The sequence below is a fragment of the Panthera tigris genome, chromosome X (assembly GCF_018350195.1).
Source record: "Panthera tigris isolate Pti1 chromosome X, P.tigris_Pti1_mat1.1, whole genome shotgun sequence".
NCBI classification, from domain to species: Eukaryota; Metazoa; Chordata; class Mammalia; order Carnivora; family Felidae; genus Panthera; species Panthera tigris.
This window is the reverse complement of record NC_056677.1, coordinates 5,338,252-5,359,992: the sequence shown is the minus strand read 5'-3', so window position 1 is coordinate 5,359,992 and position 21,741 is coordinate 5,338,252. Positions and strand designations below refer to the sequence as shown.

Below are 21,741 nucleotides of genomic sequence, written 5' to 3'. Positions count from 1 at the left end.
CCGGTGCCCATGCACACAGGGCACTTGTAGTTGTGACCTCTCTGCTGTCCAGCTTAGCCAGGTCGTCCGCCTCTTTCTCTACCGCATCCTCCAGACTGTCCATAAAACAGCCACGCTAGAGTGCAAATGTGACTGCAATTCTCTGGTTTACTGTTCTTCCACTGTTGCCGACTGGCAATAAAGATCAAGTCCACGTGGATTTTTATGGCACAGCCTATGTTTCACGAACTGGCCTATCAAACTACCTCTCTAGTTTGCCGTGTGCCTGCCTGTATGTTTTGTGCCACAGACACACATAATTATCGCTAAGTTTGTAGCGCTAGAGAAATGCCCATGAGTAATGCAGCTATGTCTCCTGCCACCTTAAAAACCATTTTCCTGGCCAACTATTTATATTTAAGGCTTGGCTCCAATCCATTAAAAAAATGGTTTTAATGTTTATTTGTTTTTGAGAGAGAGAGAGAGAGAGAGAGCACGCATGAATAGGTGAGGGGCAAAGAGAGGGAGACACAGCATCCGAAGCGGGCTCCAGGCTCTGAGCTGTCAGCACAGAGCCCGACATGGGACTCAAACCCATGAACCATGAGATCATGACCTGAGCCAAAGTCAGACGCTCAACCGACTGAGCCACTCAGGCGCCCCTCAAAACCATTTCTGAAGTAAACTTGTCTGTGACTATGTATCCCCACATGTTTTCTCTTCACCTTAAACATATGTGCATGGAGCGCAATGATCGTTTTGGTTTTATTTGTTTTCATATGAGTCACCCCACGGAAGACTATGGTGGGGTTATATGGAGGAGGACCTTTCACTTTTCATATTACTTTTATTTTGTGTGTGCCAAGCACAATGCCTACTATATTCTGAGAGAATAAAAAGGGACGTTGCATTCACATATTATCTGGGTTTTTGTCTCTCACTCTGAACTAACATCAGATCCAAAAAAAGTGACCTCAAGCTCTGTCTTACTGGTAATGGAAGTATCTTTAATCACTGAAGTTATTTTTGTCAATGAAAGCTAGCACTCTGTATTCGCACCTCCTCTGGTCTTACGTCAGGTCAAGACACCAGATGCGATAAACAAGCCATTTGGAACATTTCCTGTGGCTTCTGGGGGTCCAAGGATTCCAAACGTGACAGTGGGGAACTCACGTTGAATCTGCACCTAGACTTCGTAAGTGGGTCACGGTGGTCAAGTCATCAATGATGAAGACCCAGGAGTTTTAAGAGACCTGGGTTTCCAAAACATCACTGACGATGACAAGGGGCTACCCTATTTCCTGAGAGCTGCACATAAAAGGGATTTCGAGAGGTTCAAATGCATTCATTGCTTCTCAGCTTCTGTGTGGAAAGGAAATCACAGGCACACACTGTTTGTTCATCTTCTCAGATGTCTTCTTGTGATGAGGTCATGGCCTGCAGACAATGCTCTACCCAACATCGCGTAACAAAGAAGGCCAGGGAAGCAACTGCTCGTTCAAAATGAGAAACCACAGTGTCTCCGTGAAGAGTGCCATCATCACCAAATTCAGAGTCCCGGCATGTTTGCTTTGGCTTCCTCTGGTTTCCCCCAACACAGTGGAAGGAGAGGAGCCTAATTAAAGGTAACAAATGCATACACAAATCTAGCTGTGATGACTTCAATAAATAGGTGAGGATAATCAAGCCTGGACAGAGAACTCGCTTTCCAAGTCTGGAATTTGTGATGAGAAGTTCCTCTCATCACTACCCAACGCCTATTCATTTTTCATGACTCTCAAGTTTACAAGACAATTGCTTCTTGACGCCATTTCCTGCCCAGACTAACAGTGCAGAAATCATGATAGCATCCACATAGGGAAAAAAAGGGTACAGTTAATAAGGTATGGAGTAATTATCCAGCTATGAGAAGCAGTGTGTAAATGTTTAGGTTGGCAAAATTCCAGAGAACAATGATTTGGCCGCCGAAATAATTCTATCCTAACAGTTTAAGCATATGTACAAGGTGGTGGGGGGCATCCTTCTGTTTACTTTTGCTTTAACCACCTTCTGAGAAAAATACATTAAGTGATAGTTTAAAACACACCCTGCCCTTGAATCTCTGGTGCAGGAGACTGGGTAAATTACCTTGGACACTCTGTGATCATGGCACGTGACCGCACTGGTCCACGTAGAGATCCTCTGTCCTTCACGATGTGCTCCCTTTCACCTGTATCCCCTTCCTGTCTCATCGGCAACTATGTAACATGTGCCCTATGAGCTATTTGCTCACCACTTTTTATGACATATTTTCATAGTGTTTCACGTTTATGTAAACAACATTTATCCATATCCCTTTCTATGTGCGCATTTTCACACCAAGCTGTGCTTTTACGTTCTGTCCATTTTGCGATGCTATTTACTTCCCTATTGCTGCGTAACCAACTACCACAAATTTAGAGACTTAAAACAATAATCCCAACCTCTCTGCTTCATGTGCCCAGCCAGAGGGTGGTAGCTCCTTTTCTGAAACTGGAACCTCTAGGTTACTATTCTGCATTTTCAGCTCTGCCCTGAATTCCACCACCACAAGGAACCAGATTCGACCAACAACCTCAGGGAGCTTAGAAGCAGATCCTGCCCCAGCCACCCTTCCAGACGAGATGGGAGCACCAGCTGACACCTCAACGGAAGCCATGTGAGACCCCAGCAGGGGACTCGGCTAAGTCACGCCCACGCTCTGGCCCCACGGGAACTGCAAGACGGCAAATGTGTTTAATGCTGTTCCGCCTGTTACACAATGATAGGTAACTCATGCAATTCCCAATAATGGCTCGAGCCTCCTCACAAAGTTAACCCTCTGCTCCCGAGACAACCTGGTGGATCAAAAGCAAAGAGGCACACAGCTGCCCTTGTTCTTTGCTGCTTCCTGAAACCCCAAGCTCCATGAGACGAAAGCAGAATCCTCCTGGCCTTGATATCAACCTTTACAGCCCTAGGTTCACGAAGTCGAACTATTCTGACTCAAATCCTTGATCCAAACCAGTGACCCTGAGCAACCCACTGCCATTGTCTACACAGTGATTATGATAGAACCCATCCCATGTTTATACAGACAAGATGCAATGAGGTCATTCATGAACATCTGCAAGGCATCATCACCCAGAACTTACCAAGTGCTCACAAAACATTAGCCAGAGAATTACTGCTGCTGAGTGAAATTTAATGATAGACTTGTATGCTACAGAGACTACTAGGTTCTTAGTGGATGGATGGAAAAGGCAAAATGAATAATTAATACCAATTAGCAGAGATCCCTGAAGGAAAATGAAGGAACCTATCAAGCCATTCCATGTTTGGACACAAAGGGTGCCTGGACTTTTTGTTTCCTCTTGACTTCTTGATTTCAGATCGATCTGAATATTCGGTGTCCTCATGTTTAATATTAGATATCTACAGCATCGAGCCTCATCAACCAGAAGGAACACTCTCCTGCGTGCCAGAAGGAAAGGGGCCCCTTACACAGAGACACAAATTTCACTTTGAACCCTATCAGCCCCTTCATGTCACTCCAGCAGAGAAGGTTTATCTTGTTGCCAAAGTTTAAAACTGAAAACACATCACCTGTAAACAGGAATATGGCTAACTGAAATTCCTCCCTGAGTCATGCAAATTTACAACGGTGTTTATTCACATAAAAGGGGCTGCATACGCCACCCTTTTGAGCAGAATAACTGTGGACAGGAATGACCATCTTTTCTCTTTCTCAAATCCTGGAGGCAAGAAGCACCTTTCCTCTTTTCCAACAGTAGCCACTTCTCATTATCCTGATTTCTGGGTCTGACTAGCTCACCCTGTGTTTGCAATAAACACACATTTTCATGAGGTGCCCATTCTCTAATCTCTCCAGGGATCATGCCTGAAGGCCTTCTTCCTCCAATAAAACCACAATGCAGTCTTTTCTAATAGGCACTTTCAAACAGGATAATAAATGTCTGACATAACAAGACTGACCTTGTCACAAAGTATGATGACGGCAGAAACTTACAAAGGTGATTTCCCGTTTTGGAATTTATGAGGAACAGCACGGGAGGGAAAAGAGCCTTTTCCATGGTGCAGCACACTACAAAGATGGGAGGTGTGGACAGATCCAAGGGCAAACAGAGCAGGGTATTCTCCTACAGAGTGATAATGGCATCATGTAGGAAATAGATAACTAGGATTTGGGCCCCATCAAGTTTTGGAAATAAAGGTTTGCTGGAACACAGGCACACCTGTTGTGTATTATTTTTACAAATTACGTATCTCTGGGTGCCTACGTGCTCAGACAGCAGAGTTGGGTGGCTGAAATAGAGACTGTACAGACAGAACTAGACCCTGTCCCCGGCCTTAGTGGTGCTCTCCAAACGACGGCTATTTTTCCATCCCTTAGGCAGATAATTTATAAAAAGCAAATTAGGAGAACTATAGACCAATTTCCCTGATGAACATGGATGTAAAAATCCTCAACGAGATATTAGCCAACCGGATCCAACAATACATTAAAAAAATTATTCACCACAACCAAGTAGGATTTATACATGGGATGCAGGGCTGGTTCAATATCTGCAAAACAATTAACATGATTCATCACATCAATAAAAGAAAAGGACAAGAACCATATGATCCTCTCAATAGATGCAGAGAAAGCATTTGACAAAATACAGCATCCTTTCTTGACAAAAACCCTCAAGAAAGTAGGGATAGAAGGAGCATACCTTGAGATGATAAAAGTCATATATGAGTGACCCAATGCTAATATCCTCCATGGGGAAAAACTGACAGTTTTCGCCCTAAGGTCAGGAACAAGACAAGGATGTCCACTCTCACCACTGTTATTCAACATAGTATTGGAAGTCTTAGCCTCTGCAATCAGACAACACAAAGAAATTAAAGGCATCCAAATCGGCCAGGAGGTCAAACTTTCACTCTTTGCAGATGGCATGATAGTCTATATGGAAAACCCAAAAGATTCCACCAAAAAACTGCTAAAATTGGTTCATGAATTCAGCAAAGTTGCAGGATATAAAATCAATGCACAGAAACTAGTTGCATCCCTATACACTAACAATGAAGCGACAGAAAGAGAAATCAAGAAATCGATCCCATTTACGGTTGCACAAAAAAACATAAAATACCTAGGAATAAATCTAACCAAAGAGGTGAAAAATCTATATGCTGAAAACTATAGAAAACTTATGAAAGAAATTGAAGAAGACACAAAGAAATGGAAAAAGATTCCATGCTCCTGGATCAGAAGAACAAATATTGTGAAAATGTCGATCCTACCCAAAGCGATCTACATATTCAATGCGATCCCTATCAAAGTAACACCAGCATTCTTCACAGAGCTAGAACAAATAATCCTAAAATTTGTATGGAACCAGAAAAGACCCCGAATAGCTAAAGCAATCTTGAAAAAGAAATCCAAAGAGGAGGCATCACAATCCTAGACTTCAAGCTATACTACAAAGCTGTAATCATCAAGACAGTATGGTACTGGCACAAGAACAGACACTCAGATCAATGCAACAGAATAGAAAACCCAAAAATGCACCCACAAACGTATGGCCAACTAATCTTTGACAAAGCAGGAAAGAATATCCAATGGAATGAAGACAGTCTCTTCAGCAAGAGGTGCTGGGAAAACTGGATAGTGACATGCAGAAGAATGAACCTGGACCACTTTCTTACCCCATACACAAAAATAAGCTCAAAATGGATGAAAGACCTCAATGTAAGACAGGAAGCCATCAAAATCCTCGAGGAGAAAGCAGGCAAAACCTCTTTGATCTTGGCCACAGCAACTTCTTACTCAACACGTCTCCGGAGGCGAGGGAAACAATAGCAAAAATAAACTACTGGGACCTCATCAAAATAAAAAGCTTCTGGGGGTGCCTAGGTGGCTCAGTCAGTTAGGTGTCCGACTTTGGCTCAGGTCATGATCTCACGGTTTGTGAGTTTGAGCCCTGCATTGGGCTCTGTGCTGAGAGCTCACAGCCTGGAGCCTGCTTCGAATTCTGTGTCTCCCTCTCTCTCTCTGCTCCTCCTCCGCTCATGCTCTCTCTCTCTCTCTCTCACCTTCAAAAATAAATAAAAACATTAAAAAAATTAAAATTCTGCACAGTGAAGGAAACAATCAGCAAAAGTAAAAGGCAACTGACAGAATGGGAGAAGATATTTGCAAATGACATATCAGATAAAGGGTTAGTATCCAAAATCTATAAAGAACTTCTCAAACTCAATACCCAAAAAACAAATAATCCAGTGAAGAAATAGGCAAAAGACATGAATAGACACTTCTCCAAAGAAGACATCCAGACGGCCAACCGACATATGAAAAAATGCTCCACATCACTCATCATCAGGGAAATACAAATCAAAACCACAATGAGATACCACCTCACACCTGTCAGAATGGCTCACATTAACATCTCAGGCAACAACAGGTGTTGGCAAGGATGCGGAGAAAGAGAATCTCTTTTGCATTGTTGGTGGGAATGCAAGCTGGTGCAGCCACTCTGGAAAACAGTATGGAGGTTCTTCAAAAAACTAAAAATAGAACTACCCTACGACCCAGCAATTGCACTACTAGGCATCTATCCATGGGATACAGGTGTGCTGTTTCGAAGGGACACAGGCACCCCCATGTTTATAGCAGCACTATCAACAATAGCCAAAGTATAGAAAGAGCCCAAATGTCCATCGATGGATGAATGGATAAAGAAGATGTGGTATATATATATATATATATATATATATATATATATATATATATACATATACACAATGGAGTATTACTCTGCAATCAAAAAGAATGAAATCTTGCCATTTGCAACTATGTGGATGAAACTGGAGGGTATTATGCTAAATGAAATTAGAGAAAGACCAAAATCATATGACTTCACTCACATGAGGACTTTAAGAGACAAAACAGATGAACATAAGGGAAGGGAAACAAAAATAATATAAAACCAGGGAGGGGGACAAAACAGAAGAGACTCTTAAATATGGAGAAGAAACTGATGGTTACGGGAGGGGTTGTAGGAGGGGGCATGGGCTAAATGGGTAAGGGGCATTAAGGAATCTACTCCTGAAATCATTGTCTCACTGTATGCTAATTTGGATGTAACTTTTAAAAAATAAAAAATAAGATAAACAAAACAAAACAAATTATGTTTCTGTACCTTTCATAGTGGGTGTTATTTCAGAGAAAAAGAAACATAGGAAGAGACGCCCCTGGTCAGTGTGCTTCTGTACCTAACAAGTACTTATTTTCTATAGAATATTTACTAAATGGAGGCTTAGCTGAGAATTTCCCAGTATTTTGTTTAATATATTATTAAACCGTCAGGATATATATATATATATATATATATATATATATATATATATAAAGCATGAAACCATCAGGATAGATGTACGTTAAAGTTTCTGACAATTTTTTGGAGAAAAAGTTATTTCAAACAGGATCCCAAAGTAAAAAAGTCGGGTAACTGACTATTTATATCTTTAGGTGAACCAGATCCTGAGAATGGGATCAGGGTCAGACTATCCTGAGTTTAAACCATGACTTTAAATAATAAAGTACAATTGAAGTAGAATAGAGGTTGCCGTGTTGTTGGAAGAAGGGAACGTTGAAATGTAAAAATTAGGAAATCACCATAAAATAAATGGGAAAAAAAGAAATCCTGCTAAGTCTGTGTCAGGCATCGGATATGACTTTTATGTTTTTCACTGTGGGGCCACAGAAGCTGGGGCGAGTCACCGGTCCCTTTAAAAACAGCTCTGTGCAAAATCAGTGGCATGGCAACTCTAACCCACTCGGGCTCTTTATTGGTTCCCCTGTGTGACCGTGTCTCAGCGGGGACACCCAGAAGGCGACCCTGTCATTGGCACACCTCCTTCCCGTGTCTCCAAGCCACCTCTCGCCTGCTGGACTGAATGCAGCTGTTCATCCCTACCTGGTGTGTGTCCGGTCCCCCCTGCCGTGTCGCCCACTACGTCTGGTCCCACCTGCACACCTCTGGTGACACGCATTTGCATGACCTTCGTGTTCGCGGCAAATGAAAGGGCACTTCTCCAGCACCTCCATTCAAACGCTCAAAGAGCTCTATGAAGAAGTGCCAGGGCTGAGGACACAGAGTGTATTCAGAGTGTCTGGCCGGTGAAAATGCAGAGGTCTAGAGTTCCCTTTCCAATGAGATGCTGGTCTGAGGCTGCTGGCTGGGGAGTCGGGGAGTCAATGTGGGGGATTCTCTCGAGCTTGGCACTACCCCTGCCCCTGTAGGGAGCCAACATGACCCCCCGGGCAGGTGACGCCATCTCTGTCCCACTGGAGGAACTCCAGATGGACAAAACAAATGTCCTTCTATTAACTATCCATTTGGATGATTGAGTTGCAACAAAGAGGTGGCTATGTGAGCAAGGCCAGACGTATCGATCAGGAACCCCACTTCTCGTGTGAAAGATCCCAGTGTTTGCACTTACCAGAACGTGTCTGAATGAGCACGTCGAGGATGAAGACATTAATCTTGGCTTCGGTCTTGCATATGTAAAATTGCTCTAGGAATGAATAGGCTGGGCTGTTTGTGTGCCAGGCCCTTCAAACGGGATGAAGACACAAAACATCATTGTTGGCTACACACAGGAGGGGCCCAGCTTGCGAAACTTTCCACAGACGAGGGGAAGAGAACTCTGCCGATGCCAGGATACCTGAAAAATGGCAAAAGGAAAAAGATTTAGCAGCCGTTTACGCCTATTCGGTTTTCGGTTAAGGACCAAGATTTGTGCAAGAGTCTTGTCCTTCAAATGGAAGTTTACCTCTTTAAACGGTCCCTCGGAAGAACACTTCTCAAATCAGCAGAGAATCTGCTGATGGGAACCATTTGCAATTTGGAGGCAACACCCTTCGCCAGAAATATTGAAGAAGTAAAAACCAAAGTAACAGTAACACATACACACACACATACACACACACCCCAACCGCTGCTCGTTAAAAAATGAAAAACTTCAATGAAACGTTGATGACCCATTTATCCCATCAACAATCAAGCTTGGCAGGTTGCTAATTAGAACAACATAAAGCAGGTTCTGTCTCATCCAACGTTTACATTTAAGAGCATGTTCAAGCTGCAGGGATTCGATTCTACAAAAGGCACTGGCAAGTAGGTTTGTCTGAGCATGGCCTCTCCCATGCCCAATCTTAGGCAAATCTGGTTTGATTTATGAGGACTCTGAAGAGACCATATTCAGGGCCCGCCAAGTGTTTCCCTCTGTTGTATGTCGCACAGAACTTGCTGCTCTGGGGCGACCTCACTCACAATCCCGGGAGGCATTCTCCAATGTTGAGGTGGGTGACAGCAATTTGGCTGTTCTGTGTATGCTCCCTTTCTTTTCTCTTTTCCATCAGAAAAAGGAGAATCACTTTTTACTCAGAACTAAAATGTCTTTTTCTCTAAAGAAAATGTCTGTATCCCTTCCGCCTGTCCATAACAATTATATCTCCTTAAAATTATACTTTTTCTGGCCTTTACTTCCAGAAATACCAAACACATAGAGGTTAATATGAAATAAATAATCAAGACACAGAAACACATGCAAATCATCTTCCTATGATTCATCTTATTCCAGGAGAAATTCTCTAACGAGATTCAGAGGCTCCTTTGTGAACAGGGGTCTCCATTAGGAAAGGTTTACTTTTCCACCCTCTGACAAAGCTTCCTAATTCAAAAACTGATTCCCTGGGATGAAGTTTCATGGGAGGTTTCGACAAGAATCAGCTTATGAAACACAGTTCAGGTGTTATAAGCTGTTGTTGCAACCAAGAGGCCAAGAAGCAAATAAGAGTGATTTCTCTACTGGGACAATGGGACAGATAAGACGATGTATGATAATTATGCAAACAGTGCATAGGGACTCAGCAACAGCCACACTACAGTGTTGTGTTTCCTGGATCTTGGACACTTCGCCGCGTTCACACAGAGGAACTTCTATGTCAGAGAACCATTTCACGCTGTAAGGAGAGGAGTTCTGTTTTAAAGAACCATACGTACGACAGGAGCCCTGTGTGAAGTGATAATATCTGTACGTAGCTACGGTCTTGAACTCATCTCTCCTTTCCTCTTGCAGCAGGGAGATGTGAGCAATGAACCATAGTCAACCCATTCTGTTCTTGGGAGCCTTTCAAGCCACCAAAAAAATAAGCTTCTTTGTCCCAAAGTAAACAAGTAATCCTATGCACAGAAGAAAATTGCACACTGTTGCGTATCAACAAACTTAATAATCAGAGTCAGATTAAGAAACAAAACAAAAGAAAAGAAAACACCTAAGGACACACAGGGGAAAAAGAATCCAAATGGTACATCTGGGAGCAGAGGACTACAAAGAAAGATGCAGATTCCATTCTGTGATGGGTTTGGGCGGTCCCTGCGGCCTCAGGAAAGCTCTCTCCAAATCTGTCTCTGACAATATGCCTAGAATTTCATGCTCAGGTGTCCATGCATGGGGATCGGAGTCTTTCACTGCACTGTTCTCTCGGAGGTAGTTCTGCCACTTTTGGGACACAGTGGCTTCTGATAGAAGCAGTAGAAAATGTGAGTGTCCTCTGTGTAGAAGTTTAAAGGCTGTTGTGCAAACAACAGATTCCTGGTGGCTCTCAGGCGGTGGGTCCTGTTCAGGAGATCTTTGTCTACAAAACTGGTACTGGGAGAACTGAGGCTGGGGACAACCAGAGGCAGCCACCGTCAAAGAGATCATGGAGTGGCTGAGAGAAGCCAGCTTCTTGATGACATGCTGGCCACCGGGAGAGTGTACAGAACCAGAGTTTCGAGATCAGACACGGCAAAGCTCATGACTTTCCCTATGCCTTGAAGAGGTGTTTCTACTTCTTCTTCTTTTTTTTTAATGTGTATTTATTTCTGAGTCAGAGAGAGACAGAGCATGAGTTGGGGAGGGGCAGAGAGAGAGGGAGACACAGAATCCAAAGCAGGCTCCAGGCTCTGAGCTGACAGCACAGAGCCCGACGCGGGGCTCAAACTCACAAACCGTGAGATCATGACCTGAGCTGAAGTCGGACGCTTAACTGACTGAGCCACCCAGGCACCCCACAGTCCTTTGGGTTTTTAATAAACAAGCAAATGTTCTACAGTGTTGCTGGGTTTCCTGCACATGCATGCTTTTCTTCCATTTCAAGGAAGTATGATGCCTCTAGCTTTGCTCTTTTTGAAGATTGCTGAGGCTATTTGTATTTGTTGCAGTTTTGTTTTAGGGTTTTTCTCTCTGTAAAGTAAATACCATTGGAATTTTGATAGAAATTCCATTGAATCTATAGATTGCTTTTGAACTATGAACAGTTTAACAGGATTAACATTCCAATTCAGGAACCTGGAATATCTTTCCATTTATTTATGTGTGCAATGTCTTTCATTAATATCTCACAGTTTTCAGTGTTTGCTATTTACAATATGGGTTAAATTTATTTTTTGTAAATCTTTTTTATTTAATACTTTTAAAAGTTTAATATTTTTTTAAATGTTCATTTATTTTTGAGAGAGAGAGTATGCAAGCAGGGGAGGGACAGAGAGAGAGGGAGACACAGAATCCAAAGCAGGCTCCAGGCTCTGAGCTGTCAGCACGGAGCCCAATGTGGGGCCAGGACCCATGAACCATGAGATCATGACCTGAGCCGAAGTCGCAAGCTCAACCGACTGAGCCACCCAGGCACCCCAAGGTGTTTCTACTTCTACATCCTGGCTACTTTGGGATGGAATCCTCATTTATTTTGCATGACAAACAGGAACATCTTTGTTTCCATTGAAAAAGACTCACCTAATATGTTAGATTCAAAAAGGAATTTACTTTGCTGGGGCATAGTTGGATTTTATTACCCTAATTAAGAATTTATTAGCTTTGTGAACTCCAATGCTTCAAGGTGGCATACTGAAGGCTTTTAAAAACTGGATTTTAAAATTCATAGTGAAGTCAGTTGGCCCAATTAATTAAATGAGAGTGAAAAAATATTTTTGTTAATGCACAGTTAAATGCCTTTACCCAAAGCCTGACATGAAAAATAGTCTTTGGCAACATGCCCATGTCACTGTAGTAGGAAGCTGAATGGGGCTGAGGGCAGTAGTCAGTCCTCCCGCATTCACAAGAAGGACACATTCTTCCATTACTGACAATAAGGACGGCAGACCCGGTGACAACTTCCCCATCATCCACCCCTAAGCCATAAAAAAGGAAACTGGAAATTCAAGGGAATTTGGTTACAACAGTAAATGTTTGCTTATAACGGGTCGTCAACCTAACAGACAGCTCATGGCATCAGGTAGAGAGCAAAGTACTTCTGATATTTCATCTTATGTGAGGGTGATCCCCCAAAATCCAGGGGTTGAGGGATGACAGACACGTTCCTTCTTAGCTGCATGCTTGCTGACTTTCAGAACTTGACTTCTTTTCCTACCATTTGAGCATGGCCACATGTGTTGAAAAGCTCTTGGGAGCCTTGCCTATGTCCCTGAGAGTTTGAGGGTCTACCATGAACACGGCGAGTGGTGCCTGCTGATGAACTGGAAAATTCTGAGGGCCGGAGAAGTCTGGGGTAGCCAACATCAAAGAGAGACTGCCCAAGTGGAGTTGGTGAGAAGAATATGTTTTTCCTTGAGTTACCTGGACAATCAGAAAGGGCGCCAGGCTTTGTTCTGCGTGAATATGTTCAAGTGATACAAACCCAGAGAGCTCCAGCAGTAGGAGACTGTTGGAGGGGAGGGCACTTGGGAAGGGAGCTTGAAAGGTCAATGGGAGGCAAGCCTTGCTTGTACCAGGTGGCTGTGCAGGGCTGAGGATCCCATGGGTCCCTCCAAGAACTCCGGTGCAAGTCTGGAGCAGACCAGAATTCCACACTCAAACACCTGCCGCAAAGTCAACTCGGACCCCCAGCCAACAAAAGCAAAGACAACCCTGAAAGAGCAAGCCTAGTTAAGTGGGCCAGTTTCTCCACCTTCTTTAAATTCTTTTCTTCCTTGCCCTAAATCTGTAAGAGGTGAAGGGGGAAAGAAGAAGAAGAGGGAAGAGTCAAACTACATACCTTTCTCTTCTGGATGTCCCCGAGCTACAGACTGGGCAAAGAAGAGAAGCCTAGTATTGGTCCCAAATTTGAAACTGGTTGAGACTTTTTTCAATCCAGAAAATGGGACTTGATTACAAAAATGAGACTTTTTCTCATAATTGGAAATGTCTGGAAAGCAACAGGACAGGGTCAAGTGTGTGTGTGTGTGTGTGTGTGTGTGTGTGTGTGTTTCAAGTTTATTTTTGAGAGACAGAGCAAGCAGGGGACAGACAGAGAGGAAGAGACAGAATCCCAAGCAGGCTCTGCACTACCAGTGCAGAGCCTGATGTGGGGCTCGATCTCATGAACCTTGAGATCATGACCTGAGCCAAAATCAAGAGTCAGACACTTAGCCGACTGAGCCACCCAGGCGCCCCTGGTCAAGATGTGTTTAAGGGTAAGGACAAAGACCCTACAATGTACCATGCTGAGGGAAATATTAAAGGAAAATAAAGCTTTTTGCTCTGCGTTGCTCAGTTAGTTCAGAATTGTATGACTCATTCATTCTGTTTTTATCCTAGCCGACCCATGGACATACCTCTTCTCTCTGGTGTCTCCATGAGGCCAACTTGTCCAAGCAGCTGGCTTTCCCACTGCACCTTATCTTCTATGCAATCAAGCAAAAAACATTTTTGTTTTCTCATTCTCGCCCTCCAAGAAGACTTTTGAAACGTTTTTTCCTAATAAACGCCCATGAGATTTTTCGTATAGGTATACTTATGTCTGTTTATGTACTGTATCACATCTTGCTTTATCCATGTGTATAGCAAGATTGTTTAAGAATGCCTGTCTCATAATTCACCTACTCACATTTCAGGTAAAATACAGAAGTGAGTCTGGAGTCAGTGGTTTTCCCTTTTGTATATGAGGGAGCCACAGGGTTGCACAGAGTTGTTCCCATGAACACCCAAAGGGGTGAGGATCAACCCCAAGGGCAGGTGCCATTTTATGCATCATGGAGAAGGGGAACCACCCATACAGTACTTTACGTGAATACGACGGACTGGCCCTTCCAACTGAAATTGAACAGCTCTGTTTTTATAGGTCTCTCCGTTAGGGTTTTATGCAATATGCCAGTTTATAAAAATGCTTCAGGGTTTAAAATAAAAGTAAAAAAAAAGTCCTGTTCTCAATGAGCCAGAATGTCCCCTATACTTTTGGATTCTGGCTCTGTGGTTAATAAGCTCATAGCGCATATTGGAATTTTAACAGAGAGGCAAGTATATACTCAGGAAGACTCAAAGATGTTTGTGGGATTTTATCAGACAAGGAAAACATACTTTTTATGGAGACTGTTCTGTCTGCCCCTCAAATCACTCCCATACGGCAGTTTGCTGATAAGTCCTACTGCATTAGTCCATGGGGGAGTCCTGCCAGTGATGCATATTTACAGCCTTTTTTTTTTTTTTTAGGAAAAAAAAAAAAGAAACCTATAGCACAGCATGTAACTTTTTTGGGTTGTATTCCATTTTCTTGAATGCAATATAAGGTGGTTCATTTAGGTTAAAATACGAGAGCTCTCTCAAACCTGACTATGATATATTTGGGCTTTGTTTCATGGTGAGAATACTTTCATACAAGAGGTCAATACCATGCCAACCTTTACTGCTCTTCTAGTTTGTACCATCTGCAGCATGATGATCCAACCAATTACACACTTCAGTTTGACACAAAACCAGTAGAACTGTACCCAGAGGTATACAGTTTGAGTCCAAACCAAATTCTTGCTGTATTGTGAAAATAAAGTGGCAAAAATTCACTTGTTAATGAATGAAATGTTATGGACAGAGAGAACAGTGACTAACTGGGTTTAAGGGTGCTTCCCACAAGGTCAGGTGACTTTTGAGCTGGATTTTATAGGGTCTTGCCAAGAAGAGAATGGAGTAAGATTCCAGATACAGGAAATAGCTTAATTAACTTGTCTCAGGAGTCTTCTAGTGTTTGGGATTTCCATCTCCTTCTTGGCTTCCTCAGGTGGAGGTGATAGGAGACAAAACATGAAGATGGGGGGATGGGGGAGTCCTGCTGGAGACAAGAGACTGAGACAGGCTCTTCTCAGTTTTCCAGACTTCTCGCACAATGCCAACATGGTTGACATTTACCCTGCACATGATGGCACGTCCCTGAAAGACTTAAGCAGGGGGAGAGGTGTTGTTCTACCTTAGGTTGGCAAGTCCGGAGTTGTACACAAGGCAGAATACAGGGATAGCAGAGAAGTCATGCAGTATGAGTGCATCGAGGCGAGGTCTGGTTATTCTTAGATTCTGGAGTCAATACTATGTGGAAGCTCTGAGTCTACCACTATTTCTATAGAGAATAAAACGATTCCGTTTTGCTTATAATAAAGTCATTTGAAATTACGTAGATATGAGCAACACAATACAGTAAAACCTCGGTTTGTGAGCACAATTCATTCAGGAAACATGCTTGGAATCCAAAGTACTTAAATATCAAAGCGAATTGCAAGAACCATTGGCTGTGTTGTGATCATATGATGTTTGGCATCACGTACTACTCGTATTACAAGACATCGCTGTTTATCAAGTTAAAATTTATTAGAAATGTTTGCTTGTCCCCAAATGTCCATCGATGGATGAATGGATAAAGAAGATGTGGTATATATATACAATGGAGTATTACTCTGCAATCAAAAATAACAAAATCTTGTCATTTGCAACTACGTGGATGGAACTGGAGGGTATTGTGCTAAGTGAAATGAGTCAGTCAGAGAAAGACCAAAATCGTATGACTGCACTCACATGAGGAGTTTAAGAGACAAAACAGATGAACATAAGGGAAGGGAAACAAAAATAATACAAAAACAGGGAGGGGGACAAAACAGAAGAAACTCATAAATATGGAGAACAAACTGAGGGTTACCGGAGGGGTTGTGGGAGTGGGGATGGGCTAAATGGGTAAGGAGCATTAAGGAATCTACTCCTGAAATCATTGTCTCACTATATGCTAACTAATTTGGATGTAAATTTTAACAAATAAAAAATAAAATAAAAAAAAGAAAAGAAATGTGTGCTTGTCTTGCAGAACACTCGCAAAACAAGTTACTTGCAATCCAAGGTTTTACTGTATTTGGTTTTAGGGGCTGCTTTGTGCATAGATACATGCATATAGATACAGGTGTAGACCAACTGATCAGAGACAGAAAAAGAGTATCTATGAATCTATACTTATATTTTAAAAACAACTTATTTTATGCTATTTTAATTAATGATCTGTCTTAGAAACTTTGAACTCTGAATTAACTTATAGAATTTAAACCCCAAACAAGAGTGAAATATTAAATACAGAATAACTTCAGGCAGAGTCCTAAAGATGTTTCATAATTACAGAATTATAACAAAAAACCCAGCAACTTACATATCTAAGGCCAGACAACTACATGTGTACTCTGTACTCAGTCCAGCACTAGACTGAATCTTCATGAATACCACGACACAATTAACTAATGAACAACGAGTTTCTCTGGTTTTGGTGACTGAGACAGAGAGAGGGGCTTTTGCTCCACACATGGCCTGCTCTTGTTAGCCAATGCATAGTCTTCTCCCCTCTTTTTTCAAAATTTTTTTTTCTTTTTTTAATGTTTATTATTGAGAGAGAGAGAGAGAGCGAGCGAGCAGTGGAGCAACAGAGAGAGAGGGAGACACAGAATTGGAAGCTGGCTCCAGGCTCTGAGCTGTCAGCACAGAGCCCAACTCGGGGCTTGAACTCACGAGCTGCAAGATCATGACCTAAGCTGAAGTCAGACGTGTAACTGAGCCACCCAGGCGCCCCTCCCCTCTTTTGATTTTAAGAAACCTAGTATATGGATGAGCGCTGCATACCCATGTTACTAACCAGTAACTGCCTGGAATACATTGTGTTGGGCGTACACATCTTAGCATTTCCACAAATCTAATCCCAACTTGAGCATTATACTGAGCGTTTGTGAGACCTCTGTCAGTAACCGTGCATTTATATTTTCACAGACAAGATCATGCTCACACATGTGTGCATTGTGACAATGTGTGTATGACAGCAGGCCTGCAGGTGGGGTGGACAGGGAAAGCCTCCAGGGTAAGAAGTTGTATCAACTCCATTGCCTACATGACTGATCAAATACCACCAACCTCTCATCTTTAGAATGATTTCCTCTTTACAAAAAAAGAGATGTTCGTTTCCCTGTGATATCTAGCAAACTAAAAGTCGTGATTCTTCCAACAGAAAAAATAATTTTGAGCTATTAAGATCAAATTAATTTTTTAAGTGGTTCTTCCTTAAGAAAATTTAATCCAGGAGAACACACCCAAGTGTACTGAAAAGGAGACTGGTAACTTACTTAGAAGAATGACTTTTTCCTGCCTGGGAAGGGTCACAGCAGATCACTTGAAATAGAGAACTCACCTAGTGTGCATATATATGGAAGAAGTCCTGACTCATGAGATGGGAATCAGGCCCTGCATTATCAAGTGAATAATGTACACATAAACGCAAAGGCTCATTTACGTTTAAACCCTGACAGCCTCCAGCATTTTCCCTCCTTAGTGTTTGTCCACAGTGACTGAGAGACGGGATTACAAGATGCTGCCCACAGCTGCTTATGACCTTCTGATAGGCACTTTGAAATAGGATCTATTTCAAAGATACCCATCTAGGGGCGCCTGGGTGGCTCAGTAGGTTAGGTATCTGACTCTTGATTTTGGCTCGGGTCATTATCTCATGGTTGCTGTGAGGTCGAACCCCACGTTGGGCTCCGTGTTGACCATGAAGCCTGCTTGGGATTCTCTCCCTCTCCCTCTCTGCCCACCCCCCATTCCTGTGCTTTCGCTTGCTCTCTCTCTCAAAATAAATAAACTAACTTAAAAATGAAACAAAGATGCCCCATCTAGGTTGAATACACAGTTTGAAGAAATAGTTTGTAGGGTGGAACCAGTTCCAAATGTGAAGTCTTTTCCGCACATCTCTTTCACAAGAGGTTTTTGGCTAGTGTCTTTGTACATGACTTCATGCACCACAGATGCCTGTGCAATCACTGTTAAGTGGAAGGGACAAAGCTCTAGAGATGATTAAGGCAGGAATGTACACTCATCATATGGAACTGGATGTTATTCTTTGATGAGCATACAGACATAACATTTTATGTAAAGAGATGCCAAGGATGATCTAATTTGAGTTGGACTTGGCTGATACTCCATGTGTATACTATATGTAATACGTAGCTCATGGTTTGGAGAAAAATCAAATTTAAAAACTTATCTGGTGTCCATTGGTTTGTGGAAAAACAGGCAGCAACGAAGGCCATAGCACTGTTGTTATGAAAACAGCAGAGGGTTGGGTTTGGCTGAGGGGATCCAGAAGAGTGTCCACAGCTCACTAATGCCAGGGAGCAGCCTTCCAGAGTGAGGGGGTGGGGGGCAGAGAGGGTACCGTTTGTGGTTCTGCTTCGTTTGTGCTGGTTTCTTTAAACAACAGGTTAAGTTTAGCACATCTATATTCAAACTTCCATCTTAAAGAGGTCCTGCCATGTGCCTTCTGCCCCTGGACTGACATTTTCTGATCATAATTAGCATGTTATCTTTCTTTAAACAGATACGAACCTGGGGTCTTAGTTTAGGGGTGGCTTATAAACAACAGGGCACTTGCATCACTGGTTCTGGAGGCTGTAAGTTTGAGATAAGGAGGCCACCATGCTTGTGTCTGGGTGGGGGGGGGGGCCGTGTTCCCACTGTGTCCTCAAGATGGTGGAAGGGAACAGAGCTCTCTGGAGTCTCCTTTAGAATGGCACTGATCTCATTCATGGGGGCTTCTCCCTCATGACCCGATCACCTCCCAGAGACCCCACCCCCAAATACCATCATCTTGAGGGTTAGGTTTCAACATACGAATTTGGGGGAGGGCGGCATAAACATTCAGTCCATAACACCTGGTCTCTAACAAACTAGAATCATTGATGACAAATCGTCTGCTTTTTTCTCATTCAGATAAAATTGCTTTTAATACACAAACAGTCCTTTAAAATGACTCTTTAGGGGCACCTGGCTGGCTCAGTCGGTTAAGCACCCAACTCTTGGTTTCAGCTCAGGTCATGACCTCAAAGTTTGTGACTTTGAGCCCCACATCGGCCTCTGTGCTGACAATGCGGAACCTGCTTGGGATTCTCTCTCCCTCTCTCTGCCCCTGCCCCGCTAGCGTTCTCCCTCTAAACATAAATAATCTTTTTAAAAATAAAATAACTTTTGAGAAGTTTGTGTCTCTATCATGTTTCATGGTAGATGACAGATAAGATAGATGACAGATTATATAACAGATTATAGAGAGAGGGGGAGAGAGAGAGATGGACACAGAGAGAAAGGGAGAGGAGGAGGAGAAGAGAGGGAAGGAGGGAAAACGGAAGGATACTATGGACATCAGACTGCCCCATGGTGGCAATCTTTGTTTCTGGACGAGCAAGCATGCCCAGAGGTCTCCCGGGGTCCTACAAAGCACAAGTGGAGAAGGTCCCTGGGAACGTACCTGGGGTGAGCACTGTACCCCTGAAGGGAGGTGCTGTCCGGGAAGAGTGAATGAAACCTGCAAGGAACTGCTTGCCACACAGCTCCCGGGGAAGGTCAGGGGACATGTGGCTGCCCGAAGGAAGGGCTGCACACAGAAGATGTGGACATGGACATTTCTGGGTTTCTGGAACATCTTTTTCCTGTAGACAGTAGTGGTAGCATAAAGGTTGCAGGTTGCATGTTGAAGATCATTTCTTTTTTTAAATATTTTTTGGTAGGCTCCTCGCCCAACGTGGGGCTCGAACTCATGATCCCGAGATCAAGAGTCACATGACCTCCCGCGTGACCCAGCTAGGTACCCCGTTATGTCATCTTTAAGACAATGAAAAGAAGCATACAAATCACAGGTCTGTCTTTCAAATTTAGCATTCTAACAGAAATACAAACATACAGTGTCCATTCTAGGCGCTACCAACAATCAGGACTGACACAACTTTGGCGATGTCAGAAAATATGAAGATCGCTATTTTCCCAAAGTTCAAAATTTATTATTAGGTGCTAAGCAAAATAAAGTCAGTCAGAGAAAGGCAAATACCATGTGATTTCACTTATATGTGGAATTTAAGAAACAAAAGAAATGAACAAAGAGACACACAAACCAAGAAACAGACTCTTAACTATAGAGAACATACTCATGGTTCCCAGAGGGGAAATAGGTGATGGGGATTAAAGAGGGCACCTGTGATGAGCTCTGAATAATACATAGAATTGCTGATTCATTATGCTGTGTATCTGAAACTAATATAATACTGTATGTTAATTATACTGGACTTAAAATCAAATAAATAAAAATAAAAATAAAATATGCGGCAAGCAAAAATATTAGGTTTTTTTCAGTTTTTATTAAGGTTCTGTCTGCAGTTGACGTCAGGTACTATACATTAGTCAAGAGATCACGAAACATGTGTAGAAAGGATGAAATTAACAAGAAAGAGAGTAATGATATTACTCCATCTGTATTTTCAAAAGACTGTCACGATATAAAATTAGCTTGTATATTTATAAGCATTTATCATAAAATCTCAACATCTGTTCTCCACTGAAAATCAGAAACAAAATTGCAGTGTTGCTGTTGGAAGCCCTTGCCTATAAATCGTCAAGAAATTGAGAGATACCCATTTGTCTTGTAAGAGACAAATAATTCCGCCTTGTGGCAAAGAAATATGGAAAATGGCTTTAGTCTGGAGATATAAACATTGTTGAAAATTATTTTCGGAGCCCACATAACCACTGCATTTTCTACTTGTAATAAATAGGTTGTGAAATTAATACCTTAATTATGGTTTCTGGATCATTCAATCAATCAATAGGGTCTTGGCATTTAGTTTGACATTTCCTTAAGTGGGTTGGCTGGCCCTATGGAGCACTGTTGAAATGCCTCAGTGGAACTGAGTTCCCTCAGGTGCTAATTTCAGGGCTGGACTGTTTCCGTGTTTCAGTAACATGCAGAGGAGTTCTACACACACAGTCCATGGGCACACAGCTACTTCCTACACACCATCTAGTGGGGTTTTGTTTGCTTTTTAGTGGTAGCAGATGAGCCTATAGTCAAGCGTCTTGAGGGTCAATGTCTAAAATTTCACTATTTGTATAAACTCCTGAGATTTTTCTCAAACTGTGTCGGCAGTAAGACAGAGTACTGCGGGCACCAAACGATAAAAGGAATAAGGTCTTCTGGTTTCGCAGCCCGGAGAGAAGAACTGTATCATATAGATTATTCAACATCAGTATTACAAACACGTTTTAACACTACCTGTCAATTCTCCATGGGTTAGAAAAATGTATGGTGATGGTCTTACTTGGACTTTTTTTCCCCCCTCCGGAGGAGATCCCGAAATAAAGATGTGAGGGCAAGTTGTTCCCCTAGGACGCGATCCCGAGAATCTTGGCAAAGGGGCAGGACAGAAAAGGAGTACCGCAAATCATCAGTGTGCTGGTGAGTGGGAGAGTGCCCTCCAGCAGCCAGAGAAGACCCTCGGTGTGCAGACGTAGGGATTGTGAGGTCTGAAGCCGTGCCCGTGGCTTCTGAGATGGTTGCAAAGAATATACAGGGGAGTCTCGGGGTACGCTTCACAGACACAGTCAACT

At 42.6% G+C, this 21,741-nt stretch overlaps 1 long non-coding RNA gene and 1 other non-coding gene across 5 annotated transcripts in view; both read right to left on the bottom strand.

Annotated features, from left to right (window-relative positions):
• Positions 1 to 552: 552 nt before the first annotated feature.
• On the bottom strand, positions 553 to 637 carry TRNAQ-UUG. Its single transcript has one exon. It is a non-coding gene; the product is annotated as a tRNA-Gln (tRNA).
• A 5,392-nt stretch (positions 638 to 6,029) lies between these two features.
• LOC102956404 overlaps positions 6,030 to 21,741 on the bottom strand; it is a 306,210-nt gene continuing 290,498 nt past the window's right edge. For all 4 annotated transcript variants that reach the window (XR_006213390.1, XR_006213389.1, XR_006213392.1 and 1 more), the window contains 2 exons: positions 8,488 to 8,712; positions 6,030 to 6,067 (listed from right to left, as the gene is read on the bottom strand). This is a non-coding gene — a long non-coding RNA (uncharacterized LOC102956404). The remainder of the gene's footprint in view (positions 6,068 to 8,487; positions 8,713 to 21,741) is intronic.